General features: G+C 47.8%; 1 long non-coding RNA gene and 1 pseudogene across 1 annotated transcript; one reads left to right on the top strand and one right to left on the bottom strand.

Annotated features, from left to right (window-relative positions):
- Nucleotides 1–511: 511 nt before the first annotated feature.
- LOC110587529 lies at nucleotides 512–10,210 on the top strand. The gene is made up of 3 exons (XR_002480762.1): nucleotides 512–528; nucleotides 1,642–1,714; nucleotides 10,121–10,210. It is a non-coding gene; the product is annotated as an uncharacterized LOC110587529 (long non-coding RNA).
- Nucleotides 10,211–11,122: 912 nt separating this feature from the next.
- Nucleotides 11,123–11,581, bottom strand: LOC110587369 (annotated as a pseudogene).
- Between the last annotated feature and the right edge of the window lie 2,789 nt (nucleotides 11,582–14,370).

Below are 14,370 nucleotides of genomic sequence, written 5' to 3'. Positions count from 1 at the left end.
GGTAGGGTGGGGAAGAAGGCAGGAAGGGGGATGAAGACTCCTGAGCCTGGAAACCCGGTCGGGGCTACTTTTAGCAAATAATATTTACTTTCTAGTCAAACAAGCTTCGTAGATCCAGGAGGAAGGGATGCAGAGACTTTGAGGCAGCCCCGCTGGCTCTGGTTAGGTAAAGTACACTAATTAGGATGGGGTGGGAAGCCAGAAAAAATGTAATTACTCATCCGATCCCGAATGCAGCTCATTGAATCCATGGGAAACTTGCCTCGGGAACACACCCAGTTGGAAAGGTCAACACCATCAGATGAAAACTGCAGGCGGATCGGGAGTGTACTCTGACATTCAACCGAGGACTGACAGGTCTCCAGAAAAAGGCCCGGCACCTTTGCTGACTGCTGAATTCCCAGCTCAAGCTTGCTCTCCAAATTCCATGACGAGCGGAATTCTCCACCTCCCCCAAGCGCCTTCTTGCTGTTCTGTGCAGTTACCTACGAAAGGAATGACGACTTTCAAAGCAACGTTCCCCGTGCAGTAGGTGTTTGACAGGGGTGGATCTCAGGGGGCTGGGGGAGTGGTGATGACAGAGCAGATGAAGAGGGAAAAATAATAAGGTTATATACAGGTTAGCAAATCTGGATTTTTAAAAAGTAGGTTTTGGAGAATACCTCTACTCCAAAAATAGAGGTTATAGAACACAAAAACAGGCCTAAACTTTCCATTGAGATTCTTAGGAACAGAGGGATTTCAGCTTCAGGGGATGATAGCCTAGTAATTCAACTCCCTTATCCTTGTGACTAAAAATAAGGATGATTAAAGAATAGAATCCTAGCTCCCTGTCATCCCAGACAGCCAGGCTTTGGCCCCGGACTTGTAAATCAAGCAAGCAAGCACACTGGAGAGAAATAGTTGCCTTTATAAATATTTTAACTATTATCTACCCATTATTAAGGCAGTAAGGTTGAGGACCACAAGGTCACCAATGGATCCCCATTGGGGCCTTCTCTGGCCAGCTGCTTCCTGGGTAGGTCAGAATACGTGCTTGAAATGACTCCGAAGTCAGCTGGCCTCTCTCAGACCATGTGTCCTTGCATCTTCTGTTGCTGGGAGCGACTTGCATGTCCTCCAGAATTTCTCAGGCTGCATCTCCAAATGCCTTCTACAGCATTTGGAATGTCATTCTTCTCTCACAACCTGCCCTCTCCAACCAGAGATTCCTCCCAGGGCACTGACTGCATTTCCATCAGGCGCCCACATTGCCACAGCTGTGAGAGCAGACAGAGCCAGGGGGACAGGTGAAGCTGTCCCTGCAGCAACTTCTCAGACTGGCAAAATAGTTCCAGCCAACAAGAGAACCCAAAGAATGTCTCTGTTATGGGGGCCAGTCTGTGGGACATATGTTTCCTTAGGGGCAAGGCTCAGAGGTGTCAAGGCCAGGACTCTGGCCAAATGGGACGGTAAAAGAGAAGGAAAGGTGAGGGACACAGATACATCCTGAATGTCCTGAACCGGGCCAACGCAAGACAGATTTCACACAAGACAGATCTAAATTACCTTTGGGATTCCCCTAATTAAATTCTCTGAGACTTTGAAATTATGGCAAGTATAGGGTGTAAATTGCTCTGCGTTCTGTTTGCCGTCTATTAGATTCATACAGTTTATGATCGTCTTTGGCTCATGGTGGTTGGCTATAACCAGACTGCACCGAATCCCATGGAAGGTAAGGACATTTTTATTTAACTCTCCCAGAACCCCATAGGGATCTACACACACACACACACACACACACACACACAGAGAGACACACACACACACACACACTTTCTCTCTCTATAGGACTTTACTATTATCCAGGTTGAGCCAGTATTTTTGTTGTCCTAGGAAAAAGGAGATGAGGCATTAATGGTATCTGTATTTACCTGAGTTAGTACAGATATTTTTCAGGGTGAGCCTCTGGCGCTGGAAACTGGGAAATCAAACTTAGAAGGAAAGAGAAAGACAAGTGACCCTGCCATCTAGAAATCTCAGAGACAGGCAGCACAGAGTGACCTGGTGTTACTGGTGTCTCCAAGGCCTCCCCATGGCTCCAGTCATCCCAGAGAAACTGGGAGAGCAGGATTCCACCCCATGCCCACCATAGACCTGAGATACCTACAGGTGCGCTGACCCCATGGGCTGCTCCGAGGGAAAACAGTGAGGGCCATGGGTTGGATAACAAGGATGTTCATGGAGATACAGTGTGGTGAGAAAAGCCTGATTTAGAATCTGGGTTCCTGGGGCGCCTGGGTGGCTCAATCATTAAGCGTCTGCCTTCGGCTCAGGTCATGATCCCGGGGTCCTGGGATCGAGCCCCGCATCGGGCTCCTTGCTCAGCGGGGAGTCTGCTTCTCCCTCTCTCTCTGCTGTCCCCCCTGCTTGTGCTCTCTCTCTGTCAAAAATAAATAAAATAAAAAAAAAAAAACAGAATCTGGGTTCCACCATCCACCAGCTGTGTGATCTTGCCCACAAGTCTTAAATTCTCTGGGCCTCAATTTCCTCATGTGGTGTGATGATCAGAATTGTCTAAAGTGACCGTGGGTTCTCACTCTAGCTGCCTGGACAGTGAGCCCGCGGGGCACCGGGTGGGAGCTTCTCACTGACTCCCCACAGGAGGCAGCGCGTCTCAGCTTAGCCCATGGGCCCACTCCTTCTTTTCCTGACAGGAGGGACTCTACTATCCCATGGACCCCAAGATCTGGGCAGTTGGCATTCTCAGACAGCTCCTATAAACGGCTGGGAAATCCAGACCACTTGGCACCACTGTCAGCTTTGTTCCTAGGCTTGGACTATTTGGGAGGATGGCAAGTATAAGGTGGATCCCTTGGATCCAAGGGATGGCTGCCTTCGCTCGTTTTGTAGATCCTTGCTTGATTCATTCGCCCTTTCCCTGATACAGCACATTCCCTAGCTCATGCCTTGTGACATCATGAAGTCCGTCTTGGACCCTGGTAACAGGGAGCCATCTTGCGTGACCCTTTGTTTGCAGAAATGGGGTTAATAACACTTACCTTAAAGGATTGTGGTAAAAATTCATTTGACGAGTCAGGTCCAGAGGCAACAGCCTGAATAAAGGCATGAAGTTGTGCCGGGGCTTGCATCTTCAGGACATTTAAAAATTGAGACCATTGCCAAAGATGAAGTGAATATTAAGAAATATCACTTAAAACACTTCACTGAATGAAGCTTGCTTTGTTCACCTACATTTCCTATGTGCCCTTTACAGGCCCATGGGCTCCTGACTCCTGTATGATGCAAACCGGCTTCCCTAACTAATTTTTATGTTAAATTGAGTTCACTCTCCGAACCCAAGGAGAGAAGTACCCGCCGCAGGATCTGAGGCGGGTCGTTATGTGTGTGGCGGCGGCGGTGGTGGTAAAACGAGAGAAGGGATGTGGGAGCATTAACAGGCGGGTTCTGACATCTCGGTCTCTGCATCCTGCGGGGAGAGAGCGCTTGCTAGCCTCTCGAGATCCCTATCCCCAACCCCACCCATCCCAGAAGCCAGCCTTTCCATGGATTAGTCCTCTCTGCTGCAAGGGCGGGAGAAACATGACCACCAAGAGCGCCGTGCAAGACCTGTCCTACCTGGGGGTGGCGGTGGGGGGCGCTGCGCGGGTCTTCAGCTGCCGGATGAAATGACCACAATCCTGGGAGAGCACTGTCTGCAACAAAGCTGGGGTTCCCTCAGAAGCTGCTGGGAGTGCGGCCCTGCAGACTGGCCTGAGCCCCAGGGAAAAGAATATCCAGAGGGAGACCCTCGCTGAAAATGTCACATCTCTTGTTCAGTTATGGATTGAGCTTGGGGTTTTTTTTTGTTTTTTTGTTTTTTGTCTTTGAATTTTATACAGTTCTTTGTGCCCCAGAATGAACAGTTATAGTAAACCTCATTTTAAAAAAAGTTCTCGGGCGCCTGGGTGGCTCAGATGGTTAAGCGTCTGCCTTCGGCTCAGGTCATGATCTCGGGGTCCTGGGATAGAGTCCCGCATCGGGCTTCCTGCTCCTTGGGAGCCTGCTTCTCCTGCTTCTCCCTCTGCCTCTCTCCCTCTCTCTGTCTCTCATGAATAAATAAATAAAATCTTTAAAAAAAAAAGTTCTCTTGAGCTACAATTCACATATTGTATAATTCACTCATTTAAAGTACAATTCAATGGGGTTTTTTGATATCATATCAATCTTAAAAATTGTGGTAAAATATTTGTAACATAAAATGTGCGATTTTTATATAAATTCAGGGGCACTGATGACATTCACAATGTTGAGCAACCATCACTCCTATTTCCAAAAGGTGTCCATCACCCCAAACAGAAACTCTGTAACTCTGTAACTAACTCCCCACTTGCCCCTCTCCCCAGCCCTTGCTAGCCTCTAATGTGCTTTCTGTCTCTATGAATTTGCTTATTCCAGACATCTCATATAAGTGCAATCCTACAATATTTGTCTTTTTTGTGTCTGGCTTATTTCACTTAGCTTCGTGGTTTAAAGGTTCATCCATGGTGAGGCAGGTGTCAGAACTTCATTCCTGTTTAAGGCTGAATAATATTCCATCATTCATATACACCATGGTTTGTTTATCCAGTCGTCTGGTGGTGGACACCTGGGTTGTTTCATTTTTTGGCTATTGGGAATAATCCTGCCGTGAACATTGGCGTGCAAGTATCTGTTGGAGTCCCTGTTTTCAATTCCTTTGGATATATACCTAGCTGTGAAACACCAACCACTTTTAACTTCCTCCCCCATCCTGGGTGCTCACACCAAGCCAGAAAATGAACTCTGATCCTAAAAATAGACAGACATTTAGATGTTCTAGGGCAAGCTGACTGCAATGTGACCACATAGGAGTACCTGTGTCAATCCTTTGTTTCTTCAAAGCCACAAATGATATCGCTCCCTCTGTGTGCAAATAGCCGAGCCTCTGTGGACGGCAGTGTGTGGGGAGGGCAGATACTCTCATGGGAGCTTCTGCTGCTTGCCTCCTCCCTGAAAGAGCAGAGAAAGAGAAGACTCTCCATTGTTCCTGAGGAGAGCGGCCCATTTAGAAGGAGGGAGAGAAGAAATTGGCATATTGAATTTTTTCAGGGGCCAGATGCTGGGGTAGGGGCTGTTGGCTCATCTTATCCTCTGAAGTATCGTTGCTCTCATTTAATAGAACAGGAAATTGGCTCAGAGGAGGTACCTCACCGACTCAAAGACTCAGTGGCAGAAACTAACAATGTAAAACTTCAAAAACCCAAGCAGGTGACGCATCCTGAACGAGGCACCCACAAAATGCTGTGGGAGCTCAGGACAGGGAGAGCCCACTGCTGCTGGGGGCTTCTGCAGAGTTTTCATAGAGAAGATGGGCCATGAAGCTGGACCATGAAGGATAATTTTATTTGCACAAGAAGATGGGTCAGGGATGGGGAGCAGCAGGAATTGAGATGTGGTTGAGAAGTATGGAAATTGGTTTGGAATCTTTTTCTGTTATACCTGGTTGAACCCCTAAGTCCAGCAGCTGCTGTCCGAGATGCGGGTCTGCAGGGGTCTCCTGGGAGGCAGATTCTGAGAAGGGGGGTAGAGAGCAGGGTGTTTACTGGGGAGTGCTGCTGGGGTCCACACCAAGGGGAGGGAGCAAGAGTGGCTGGAGCGGAAGGTGACTGAGACACCTGCCAACGAAGGTGGCCCTTTCCTTGTCCCAGGTGGGTGAGGGAGCGTGGCCTTTCTCTCCTGCATTGGTCATTGGATACGGGCTGCCCTTCGAAGGAGCGGGACCTTGGATGAGGCAGTAATCTTCAACCAAACTAATCCTCAAAGAGGGTGGACAGCTGAGGCCTATCAACTGACAATCTTAGCAGCATCTGGTGGAATCAGGTTTCCATTCCCAAAGGGGGATCTGGTGGCAGGCACAGGGTCCCCGTGCACTGACTCCCTGAGGGTCCCCTGGCCCTGTTGTGTGCTCAAGGCTGAGAACCATCAGATTCTTGGGGCCCCTCGTCTCTCCTCACTTAGGCGATGGTTGAAGAAATAAACCAGCTTGAGTGTGTTGAGCAGTTCATTTGCACAACATCTTTGATGCTAGACAGGAAGACGAATGTATGCATTGTTATTAATTAGTTTATTTGATTGATTAAAAATAATGTTTATTCATTCAAAATGCAAAATTTTTAATATATATTTAATATATATTTGAAAATAGAATAACGCATTCTGATATTATTATCACTTCTAAATGGGATTCCCAAAGAAAATGTTAAGACCCTTGTCATCTTTCAGAGCAAAACAAACACCCCCTCACTGGGGATTCAGAGACAGGAGTGGGTTTTGTATCAATGAAGACAAGCCAAGGCTACAGCTGTCCATGCTGTAACCCTAGCTCCAGCTGCTCCCTTTCCCCATTGTCTCTGGACTTTCTCACTTCAGTGTGAGCGGTTAACTCTTGAGGAGCTGGGTACTAGTCTCAATAAACCAGTGGCTGCCTCCTGCACGTTCAGGGCAATGATCAAAATGGGTCTTGGATAACATTCCTATGTGTCCCCCCCACCCCCACCAAATGACAATTAAAATGAACTTAAAAAGAAAAGATATTGGCTCATGTACCTGAAAAGCTCAGAAGGCTTCAGGGATGGCTGAATCCAGGGGTTCAAAAATGTCATCAGATCCCAGCTTCTCTCTGTCTCTTGGCTTTGCCTCGTCTCAGTTGGCTCCATTCTCAGATGGGCTTTTCTCTTGCAATGAAAGATGGATGTAGCAGCTCTAGATTTTTCAGGTTCATGTTCAGCTGGAAAGAGCAAGTCTCTTTTCCAGGAGCTTAGGCAAAAGTCCTGAGTTGATCAGCTTGAACAGTCCTAAGGCATGTGTCTGCATGAGCCAATTACTGTGGCCAGGAGAATGAGGTATACTGATGGTCATGTCCTGTGCCTCTGGAATCAGGGATAGACCCCACCCCTGGCCCCCACCTTAAACATATGGATTGATGCAATTAAACTTAGAAACTCTAGCCCAAAGAAGAGTGTGGCAGACACAGTTGGTTGCTGTGGCTGATTACGTGGGGTTGGAACTCAGTGTCTTCCTTCCTTCCCCTGGTGTACCTCCCTGTATCACAGGTGATTAAGAGCGAACAAGGACATTTCCCAGACTCTCTTGCAGCTATAATTTCTGCTGTGATTTGGTTCTGCCTGTTGAATGCTCTCCTATGAGAGAATTCTGAATTCTGAATTCAGAATTGAACCACTGAATTGAGGGGGAGCCAAGTTTCTGCTGGCAAATTTGGTTGGGGAGGTGTTTGGTTTTTCTGTAGCTGACAGAGCAGAGATAATGTCCGGTCTCTGGCCTTGTGGGTGTTAAGAGGAGGGATGGGCCACCCGTGAACCTGGTGTGGACCACAGCAGATGTGGTGTGGTCAAGGGGGTGGCAACAGTGCTGGTGGCTTCCTGGTCATGGCCACGGCAGTGTGGTTCTGGAGCCTGTGGCTTTCTGAGCACAGACCAGGCAGCAGGGTGACTGTAGGACTCTTTTCTGAATACCCAACCCAGAATCTGTTTCTTTAGCCTTCCCAGTTTTGTTGGCCAGTTAATACCCTGGAACAAATTCTTCTGCTTCATTTAGTGAGAATGAACTCCATTCTCCGCACTGAAATTCTCTTGCCAAACCTATAGATGTCTCCTCTGTGCTACCGCCTTGCAACCCCACCCCCTACTTTTCTCTTGCGGGCGGTGCCCACTCCTACTAGAGACGCTGAGAGCCTTTCCCAGGCTCTTTGCTGCACGTTCTGTGTTGGGGGTGTGTGTGGGGGGAGGGGCGCATTCCCAGACAAGTTTTCTGCCCTCATGATAGAAATGCCCTAGAGACATTTAAGCAAAATCTTCCCTCCTGCTTTTGGATGTGGTTGGGAGAGAATGTGCTGGTGGGGTGCTGAAGCAGCCCTTTTGTAACCCTGTGGCAATAAGCCCGAGGATATAAGCCAACTGATGTGCCAGTAAATTAACAAATCTTGGAATTGGAAACTGCATGAGAACTTTCTATTTCAGCTGGATTGTGTGGTTATCTGCAGCTGGAAATTGAGATCAAGACTGAGAGAGAGAGAGAGAGAGACAGAAAGAGAGAGAGAGAGAGAGGAGACAGGGAGGCAGTGGAGGGGGACAAATTCTAATTCGGCTAATGTCCCTTGTGGAATTAACAGCGACTTCGGTTGTTGGCAGGAAGCCACAGTCTTCATTTACAGGAGATACAGACATTCATCTTTTGGCTTCTTTGGTGCTGAGTCCATCAAGTTTGGCAGAGGGGCGTGGTAGCGACTCCTTTGTCGGTTGGCATTGTCATTTACAGTTTATAAAATAATATAGCTCTTATCCATGCTCCCCCAAGGCTTTGTATGCCTATTTTTATGTGATCTTCACCAAAAATCTTCAAGGCGGTAGGGCAATTATTCGTCCTGCATTTCTGATGACAAAACTGGGACAGGGACTTAAATTGCTCGGTCAACCTCGCAGAGCTGATTAAGGGAGGCACAGATTTCCTGACCCTTGTTCTAGTTTTGTTTCTACTGCACCATACTGTTGCCTCTAAACTTTGGCAAAATGATTTGTGTGAAAAAAAAAAAAATAACCCCAAGTGCCCAGCAACGAAACAGCCTGCAGTTTCACTCTGTGCTCCCAGAGGGCAAAGGACCTCACTGGTCTCCCTGGGACCCTATCATCCTTTTGGCCTTCTGTTGCTCAGCAGAGGCCAGGGACCTCTTGCGAAACTGTCTTCTGGCTCATTTGTTAGCGAGGGGGAGAAACCTCGAGCTCACCCAAGTCGGGGGTGTTTGGGGTGAGTTTGATATTGCTCCACACAGAGCAATGAGGAACATTGCACAGATATGCAAGACAAGAGCCACCGGGGTCAGAACTCACAGAGGAGGGGCCGGAGGGCGGTTCTGGATCCTGTCTGGCTTGGGGGACGCTGCCGTGGGACTGGTGACGGGCATTTCAGGCTCCTCCATGGGCCTCAGCTGCCCTCTGTGTCTGCCTGTCTGTCCCGTCATGGGCTTCCTCCTTGCTTCTCTCCTGGGTCACTCCTTGACTCTGGCCCCCCATAACCTCTTTGGCCTCCTCTACATCGCCAGGAGGAAGGGACATTCCACAGAGCAGGGGTGACAAATGAAGCTCTTGTGGCAAAACCCAACTGAGCGAGGCTGCTTCGCCCACTGCTGGTGCTGCTGGGAGAGAGACCCGCCATCGGTTCTCACAGTGCCTTGGGTCCTGGGTCACTGGCCAGCCAGAGCCACCCTGTGCCAGGCAGCTGTGGTGCCAGAGGGGACAGCAAGGGCTCAGGGTCACATGGTCGAGACACCCGGGATCCTGGGCCCAGCCCTGTGTCAGAGGGCGGTTCCTCTAAGAAGGGGCTGAGGGAGAGTGGGAGGCATGAAACTTGCCCAGCACAATCACCTTCCCGGGTTCTGATTTCAATGATCTCCCCTCAGCAGTGGAATTCCCTGAGCAGCTATGCCTTTGCCAGACTCAAGAATGAGCTCTGCGGATGGATTTGGTTTCTCAGACCACTGCCCTGTGCCTCAGCTGAGTGCGAAACAAGCTTCCGCACGCAGGGCTGGCCTCGCTCTCCTTTACATGCCCCGGGCTGAGCCGTGTGAGGGCCCGGCCCACAGAAGAGGCCAAATGTTTGGGAATTTTATGGACCACCCCACTGTGGTTCTAACCTCATTTGTCTTAGGGGAGGCAAATCAAAAGGAGGGCTTGCTAACTTTCCTTCTAAATCACTTCAAGCCTTTTCTAGCTCCAGACAGCTCCATGTTCCATGTTTGCTTCCTGGTCTCCAAGCCTCTCCATTCTTGGGCTCTGCTTCAGATGATGGGCTGAGCATAGAGATCGAGGGGACACCCTCTTCCCTTCCAGTGTTGGGCCCACAAAGTCAAAGGAGGCTATAGACAAACTGTGAACCCAAATGAACAAGAAACCCAATCGGGTTTGGCCCCTAGATGGAATTAGACTATTTTTAGGTGAACTATTTTAATGGCAACCCCCCACCTGCTTTGCATTCAGAGTTTTCACGATTCCCTTAAACTTTCATTTGTCAATAATCTGTTTCATTTCCTTCCAAACTGCTGCTCAAGGTGTGATGTGAGCACCTGGCCTCTGAGTCCCTGTGGGACCAGCTGTTCACGCACGGGCCGGCTCTCTCACTGCTGAGGTACGGGAGAGAGCAGTTCAGCTTGCTCATCAACTTTGCTCAACTTCCTATTTTATATTGCTGTGCTCAGTACTACGTCCAGAGGTAAAACTAAGGTGGGGATGTTGGTACTCAATAAATGCTTTCTGAAAAAATAAATGACTAAAAAATGGGGAATAGCTTTAGTTTAGACCCTCTGTGGTACCTTGTCTCCCCTTTCTGGACTCCCCTTTCTTCCACCCTCCACCCTTGGAGGCCACAGTGTCCTCACAGCGCCCTCCGCTAACTCCAGGCTCCCCACTTTGGCCTGCCTTCCAGGACTCTATTTTCCAATGGGATTCTGGGAGAATGGAATTGTTAACCCAAAGGAAAGCATCCTCCTAATGGTAGACTTCCAGACATTGGCAAATGGGTCAGAGGACAATGTTCGGTGGGAGTGAGGTGGGAGTGGGAGACAGTCAGGAAATCTTTCTGGAATCCCGGCTCTGTAAAGCTGGCCCTGGATATCTGAAATGCAAACTTCAGTTAGTGGAAGCAATGATACTTGTTCTTCTTCAACCCTTTTTCTGGATGAGCTAAGTGAAAGGAACACTATATATGCGGAGAGCTGTCCCTCACAACAGTGAGTAGAAGAACCAAAAGATACCAAGTCATTGGATTCCAAATTAGATTACAGGGCATGACTGCAAAGTTTAAAAACATATGTTCTAGGATGTACATACTCCCATGAAGACTGTCTTTTAATAGTAGTAGGTCACTTGTTTCTGTGATTTTTTTTTTTTTTTCACAAAAAACAATCTGCATTGAGAACTGCCTTCAAGTCAGCCTGGCAGGCACACCAGAAGAGTATTCTCTTAGATTCTCATTAAAAAAAATGAAAAAGGAGCATAATCATGAGCTTTAGTCATTACTCTTTGCAACAAATGACTTTAAAAATAGCTTTTTTTGGTAGTTTTATGGTTTTATTAACACAAATATGATGTGCACAACAAGCTGTCTATTCACTTTCTTCACTGTGCAGCCTGGTGTTGGGATTGGGGACTCTGATGGCCAGCTGGGCTGCTCTTTCCACAGTAGCTTTGTGGTTCTTGGAGGAGACACTGTGAGCAATCTCTGCACAATAAGATTTGTTGCACATCAGCAGCACTTCAAGGTCCTTGACGTTGTGGACTAGGAACTTCCGGAAGCCACTGGGCAACACGTGCTTTGTTTTCTTGTTGCTCCTGTGACCAATGTTGGGCATCAAGATCTGGCCGTCGAATCTTCTGTGCACTCTATTGTCAATGCCTCTGGGTTTCCGCCAGTTGTGCTAAATTTTGACATATGGGTCTGACTGGTGCTGAATGAACTTCTTGGTCCTCTTTTTAACGATCTTGGGCTTCACCAGAGGTCTGAGGGCAGCCATGATGCCCAGTAGCAGATGGCAGTGCTGAGGAAGAGAGAGGTAAAATTAGCTTTGTTGGGATATAAGTGACATACAATAAACTGCACATATTTAAGTATACATTTTGATGAGTTTTGAGATATATATATATTCATGAAAGCCTTCACCTCAGTTGAGACATGAATGCCTCCATCACCCCCAAAAGTTCCCTTTTGCCCCTTTGTATTCCATCTCTCTTCCTTACGCCCCCACCTGCCCTGTCCTGGGCTACCACCGGTCTTTGGTGGCAAATAAGCATCTTTTCTAAAAATTAGATTTTCCCTAAAAGGCCAAGAATTTTCTAGCTCTGGGACTATGGTCATGAAGGGAGGTCCCCAAAAGAAGTCCAAGACAGTTCTCAGCAGGTGCAGACCTTGGAGACGTGTAGCCTCCAAGGAAGGTACTATTTGTTTAGATATGTAAATCCTGGGATGGCTTTTGAAGAGTTAACCACATTATTTTACATTTTATCTTGTATCTGATGATATTCGGTAGTTGGAATCTATTCACCCAAATTAATTGGCCAGTTCTACAATCACACGTTCAAGCCGTCATCTGGGAAAGTAACAGTCCTTGCTTCTTATGCCAAATGGTGTCATTTGAGGAATTCCAAGCAGCCTTCAGGACATAGTTTTTCTTTTCTGCCTCTGTCTTCTATGAGGGAATCGCTCCCTTTCCCCCTAAACTTGTTTCTTGTGCCCCGGATACTGCATCCAACCCTGTTTCGTGTCCATGCGGTCCTCGAAAGAGCAGCAAGCCCAGCCCACCCTTTCGGTGTCTTCTGTCAGCCTCTTAGGGGACCTCCTGCCTTTCTCACCCACATTACTCTGAACCTTTTGGCCCCTTCAGCCTCTTCACTGATTCTCCAGCTTCCAGTCTCTCCCTCTTTCATCCTCTATGTATCAATGGATCTTTATAAAAGGCAAATCCAATCAAATCATTCTTCTACTTTTTTTTTTTTTTAAAGATTTTATTTATTTATTTGAGAGAGAATGAGAGAGAGCACACGAGAGGGGGGAGGGTCAGAGGGAGAGGCAGACTCCCCGCCGAGCAGGGAGCCCGATGCGGGACTCGATCCCGGGACTCCAGGATCATGACCTGAGCCGAAGGCAGTCGCTCAACCGACTGAGCCACCCAGGCGCCCTCATTCTTCTACTTTTAAATATTTAACTTTGTGACTTTATAATGTGGCTCCTCTCTACCTGTCCAGAGCCTCCCCACTCACCTCCCCGAACCCAGTCCGCTTTTTGGGGGCTGCAACCAGGAAAGATTTTAATAGTGCTCCAGAGAGCAGAGGGGCATCCACATGTGCTCCCATTTCTACCCCCATTTCCCGAGACTCACTTTCCAATCATACCAACCTGGGAACCCCGGCATGTACTATCTGCTCTCCTACCCAAGCCTGTTATTTCCTCTGCTTGAAATCCCCCTTCCTCCTATTCTGGAAGACTTTTCATGCTTTCTCTCCTCTGCAGCACTCTTACTACCCTGACCATTATGGATAGTGATTTTTTGATTGGTCAATAATTGTGAGGGCAGGGACCATCTGTGTCTTTCATTGCAGAATGCCTGCATTTGGCACTTATGCTTGTGAATGGAACGAACCAACGCAACTTGTCTTACCCTAAATCAACATCTAATAACCTTTAGGACTGTGCCACTGGTGAGGGGGATTTAACAAGTCCGACGTTAGTACCTGATGTAAAGTATGTAGCCTGATACTTAAAATGCTGTTCACTTACTATTTTTTTCTCTGCCAGCAATTCCCTCCTCCCAGAGAGTGACGTGTCTCACTCCCTTTCCTTCCTTTAGGTCTCTGTATTTTGAATAGCAAGATCCTCCCCGAGGATAATAGTAATGACCCACCCCCAGCAATCCCTATTTTCCTATGTCTAGCTTCCCCCCTCTTCATACCTATTACCATCTGACATACCATGTACTTACTTGTGTATTCATCTACTGTCTATTTGTTACCATCGGAATACAAGTTTTGTAAGGGTAAGAATTTTTCCATTTTATTCCCTGCTGCATCCCCAGCATCCCACACAGTGCCTGCCCCTGTCACATAGTAGGTGCTTGTATATATGCGTTGAAAGAACGAATATACACAGAGAACAGCAAGTGTCTTTGGAGGACGGTGCTATGCATTTCAGTGTCAATGTGCTAGAATGAATGAAATACTAGCTTGTATGCTGGAACAGTGGCAAGCTGGGGTCATCGGATGGGTCATCGGTCAAGAATGAAAACAACATCTTTCAGCCTCAAGCAATATAAAAAATATTTAAAAAAAAAAGTTCTTGCCCTGTGTCTGGAATACCAATAATGTATGTGAAGAAACAAGATCAGAGCAAACAAAGAAAAGTGAATTCTAATAAATCAGAGAGAGAAAGAGAGAGAGAGAGAAAGTGAGAGGCTCAGCCACACCAACCTTTAAATGCTACCAGCAGATCTTTGGTGTTTGCTCTAAATTCTGTAAATCAGGGGCGCTGACCTATGGGAAAAGACAATGACAAAGACAAGCTGAGAGCTGGGGTTTTATTTTAAGAAGCAACCCCGAGGGTTATGGGCGACTGCATTGAGATTCAGCTGTATCTCACGGGAGCTCTGAGCTGGCCATTTTGTGGGCCTGGGTCTTGGCTTCCCCCCTCCCCACCCGCTGGGCCCAGGGCAAGCCACTCCCTCCTCTGGGCCTGGGTCCCCACCAGCGGGGGAATGGGGGAGCTGGAGAAAACCCATCTCCAAGGTCTTGTCCACCTCTAAAATTCTGCGAT

This window comes from Neomonachus schauinslandi, chromosome 10 (genome assembly GCF_002201575.2).
Source record: "Neomonachus schauinslandi chromosome 10, ASM220157v2, whole genome shotgun sequence".
Classification (NCBI taxonomy): Eukaryota; Metazoa; Chordata; class Mammalia; order Carnivora; family Phocidae; genus Neomonachus; species Neomonachus schauinslandi.
The sequence above is the reverse complement of the archived record's forward strand: the minus strand, read 5'-3'. Positions and strand labels throughout refer to the sequence as shown.